Raw genomic sequence first — 5,000 nt, forward strand, 5'->3', positions numbered from 1 at the left:
TTCATTTATTATTAGTTATATGTCAATTTATTATAATTTACTATTTACCTGTTTGTTTATTATTTTAACTATATCTATGCATTTATTTATGTATTTTATTTGTTATTTACATAATTATAGTTTTTATTTATTATTAATATGATTTTTTTTTTTTTTTTTTGCATCCGACCTAGATATGGATCAAAAGGTCTCCTGACGGCATGCTCCGCCTTTGTAATCCTTTGTAATCCTTTGAGAGAGAGAGAGAGAGAGAGAGAGAGAGAGAGAGGGGGGGGGGAAGAGAGTGGGAAGGGAGAGAGAGGGATAGAGTGGCAGAGGGGGGGAGAGACGGGGAGAAAGGGGGAGGGAGAGGGGGAGGGGGGAGAGAGAGAGGGAGAGAGAGGGAGAGAAAGGGAGAGGGAGAGGAAGAAGCGTCACGCGTTTTGGATGCTTACCAGCGAGCAAGGGAACCAACATTACAACAACGAAAAGACGAAGGAACAGCCCAGACAACTTATGCGACAGGAAGGGTATATAAGCTGCGAATCAAGAAACATTTATTACAATGATGGAAAAGTAGGCATTGTGGCAGCTGAAGCAGTGCCTATACATAGTCAGAATTTTCTTTATCTCAAATTTGCAATTCTAAGTACCTTAAATTTATGCTGGCTCTCAGTCACCACTGTTATAAATGACTGCATGCATCTTACCTCACGGATGATAACCTGTAAATAAGGTAAGCAGTTCATAATGATGATCAAGTTAAATTGCACTGATTTATATCCTGATATCAATACAAAGATCACCTGTCCCAAACATCAATTGTTCATATTTTTCAACTATATTATAAACCTTTTATAATTTTAAGACTTCTTAAATCGTACTCTAAATTTTGAGAATTCTGAGAATGATATATAAAACTGTTCAGCGTATAATTTGGTCCTAGAGATCCTCTCAACGAACGATGGTTTTACGAGTAGCTAGGAGGACCTCTAGTGACTTGTAGTAGTTCCTCGAGCGCATCATGGCGAAATACCAACACGCCTGACAACGTCGGCCTCGAAGATTTCGTGGTCGTAAAAAAAGAGCTGCTAGACCCTTTGAGCTCATAACAAGATACAGGCTACATTGTGCAGAGGAAATATCTGCGGCAGGCAGTCAGGAGCAAGAAGGTTCTGCAATAAAAAATATGCCCATCACGTTCGAAATAAAAGTGTCAATAATTATTGAGTTGCTTAGTCACAATGGTGATGCTTTTCTTCCTTGACAACTTAACAGAAGTCCAAAAATCCCAGCACTGTTAAAGCCTTTGTCAGGTCTCTATTAGATTTAGAAGAATGAAACAGAAACTATGGGAATTTCTATTTTGTTTTTTCATTACATGGAGTTTACTGTATTCGGGTATGTTTTACCCAGTGAATAAGAAGCTCAGTATTTAGAGCAGAAAATTACTTGCACATCAATTTTAAAAGTGAAGATTGAAACAAACTATAGGAACTTTTTTTTTTTTTTTTTCATTTTCATTACATGGAGTTTATTGTGCTCGGGTATGTTTTACCCAGTGAATAAGATCTCAGTATTTAGAGCAGAAAAATCACTGCACCATCAATTTTAAAACTGGATTATGTTATAAATATATCAAACCCGAATTAATATATTTGAACTGCATCAATGCATAACGATCACGTCTTAGATTAAAGTGTGCTTGAAAGATTATTTGCTACGGACAGGGACTGCTTTAGTGCATATTCTTGAATAGATTACATATTTCTGCAGAAACGATGACATTTCATCTCATTTCGCCAACCACACAGCTGTTTATGCAGCTTGCAACAGGTATGCTTGCATTTAGCTTTGCTACATGTACAAAAATTTTATGTCATTACTCAGCCCAAGGTTTCTGAAAGCCCGGGGTAAATAGGCGACCGAAACTGGGATAAAAACGGTATTTAGGTTGGGATGAAGTGCTTCTGCTTTAATTAGGATTTTTGGAAATCTGATTTGTTCAATACATCTAAATATCGAGAAAATATGCATTATACTATGTCTTCCAGCACAATGACTGTGGCTATATTATAAATTTTTGTGTAGTACAGTTTGATATTGATAGTACGAGAAAGTTCAATGTTTCAGTGGCTAGTACCACTGAAACAGTTAATTTCCTCATACATCAACGTTGACAAGACATGGATTATTCGTGATCAACGATCCTTACGAGATGTTTATTATTTCCCATAAGTAATGATAATTTTGTCCTGTCCAAAAACCTTCATTCATCTCTGGACGTAAGCATACTCACCATTATCCTAAGTAGCTGTTTAAAAGCTTCAAGAAAAGATGTAGAAAAGGAATCGGCCACTTGGCACGCCTTTCTGTTTCACACATCAACTGGCACTCCATTTACTCAACTCCTGTCTTCCACGATCCCTGATCCCCCAGAATGACCAGTCCCCAGAGAATAACATCGACCAGTTCCCAAAAAATTCGGTTCTCCACATAAGCGCCCTCCCCACGTCCCAGCCAATCAGCCGTAGACGCCAACCTGTAACAGACTAATCTCCCCTCCTGTCAACCTGGACGTTTGTAAACAAGCATCTGACACACCCTTCCATCCTTCTCCCAGAACGCTGTCAACCTTGACGCCTTATAAACTACGAACGGCCCAGGGTTACACTTAACTCTGCTGTCAAGGACTTGCAAGATTTTACTTGTGTTACCCTCATTATCCAATAGCTCGGCACGAAAGTAGACCAACATTGCCATTCTCTTGATAATTCTCTACTAAAAGTGGATGATAGTTACACTCTCACCCCTTAAAAGAGTATAGTCAAATTCAGTCTAGTGCTTTGAAATTATCATTTTATCCAGCACCTGCATCTTTCTTATCACTCACTCGCCTAAAAAAAAAAAAAAAAAAAAATCACATTGAGTTTTTTATATTGTTACCAACACTTAGATCTCTAGTACATCTTCGATCATCACTTTCTTTACCTGTTCAGCTTCGTTACACAGCGCGTGCACACGCTCAGTCCCAGCGCATTTTCTATGATATTGTTACAAGACTCAAGACAGATTTTTACCTTCAATCAAACTCCTTGCTCTACCTTACCACCAGCACTACTTGGCTTGCTTTTGAACAGTAAATGTGAATACAACAGCAAAATCTTACTTTCAACCGCCCTCTACCAATATATTCAGAATTCTATATACCCCTTTATGAATAAATGAATAAAGATAACAACATTTTTCGGTAGGTAATAGATTATAGAATTGCATAAAAGATGGAATGAGCTTTGGTATGTCATAACTGAGTGTTAAAGATATCAAAAGTTTATAATTCTCTTCCAATTACCTCTTCTACTAGATCATTATCCAAACCATGATTTCAACTTTCTTTAGATACGTGCATTCAGATTCTCGTTTTCCTAGAGTTATGTTCTTACATACCATTTACATATAAACTTACTCTATTTTTATATACATTTTTAAGCTTACCTTCTTTCTTTCACATTCGATTTTTTTTTTTTTTTTTGCCTCATTCCCTTTCACAATTTCCTGTTGCTTCAACAAAATTATCATCCTTTCCCGTCTTCTAATAGGGCTTAGTTATTGCAATTTCTTTCCCTCTATGTCATATCCGCCCCAAAATTAGCACCTCCATATCTTTATCCACCATCTTCCAAAACTGTCTCTCATTCTCACATCAGATAAAGAACCTAATGTTCATAACTCACGTTCACTAGATCGCAGCCAGCGATGGGTTCCTGCATGTGGTGGTTCTACATGATGGATGTCAGAGAGTATTGTCTTACCCTTCTCTTCTCTCCAAAACAATCACCTCCACCATCACTCAACAGTCAGGTTCCAAGGGGTCGGTACTTAAACTCCGGATCGGGTTAAAGATATGTTTCGTTTTCACACATCTTCCACAGCTACTCCACCAGTTTCTTCACGTAAGGATATCAGAGAATAGGCGACAGCTATCCTCCTATACCAGTAAGTGAAACCCAAGGCTACAGTAAGTGAACGATTCACTAGATATAATTATTGGAGTCATATTCTGTTTGTGCTACAACTATAATACTTCTGCTCCACAATGAATTCTTCAGAGTCTTCCTCCTCCACATTTCAATCCTCTCCTTCTCTCCTCTCTCCTGAGTGTTTTTGCTCTTCTTGTGTTGCACCTTTTCACATCTTTCATCTCTTCCTTCTTTCCGCGGGCTCGCACACGCACGCACACACACACAAACACACACACACACACACACACACACACACACACACACACACACACACACACACACACACACACACACACACACACACACACACACACACACACACACACACACACACACACACACACACACACACACACACACACACACACACACACACACACACACACACACACACACACACACACACACACACGCACATACACGCACATACACGCACATACACGTACACACACACACACACACACACACACACGCACATACACGCACATACACGCACACAAACAAACACACATACACGTACACGAACAAACACACCACACACACACACACACACACACACACACACACACACACACACACACACACACACACACACACACACACACACACACACACACACACACACACACACACACAAACGCATTTCTATCACCATCGCTTTGCGTCAGCATATGCATGACAACCATTACTTGTAGGTTAGGATTTAGTGCCACCTTCTTGATATCTGGATCCCCCATATACCCTGTCACTCCTTCCTAATTCACTCTTCCCTTTCCTCCCCTCCACATTTCTCCCTCACTCCTTCCCCTCCACCCTACTCACCCTTAAGCACCTCAGTTTTTCCACTTCTTAATTCAATGTTTTTCTCCTCTAGTCATCTTACAAGTAGTCCAGATTCTTGCACGACGGGATGTTCCCCAGTAGAAAGGGAATAAAAAGATGCCATTATAATAAAACTGATGTTGTTTGTTGTACTTGCCATCTAACCAGACCTCGCTA

This window comes from Oratosquilla oratoria, chromosome 28 (assembly GCF_046742065.1).
Source record: "Oratosquilla oratoria isolate Oo_2021 chromosome 28, ASM4674206v1, whole genome shotgun sequence".
Classification (NCBI taxonomy): domain Eukaryota; kingdom Metazoa; phylum Arthropoda; class Malacostraca; order Stomatopoda; family Squillidae; genus Oratosquilla; species Oratosquilla oratoria.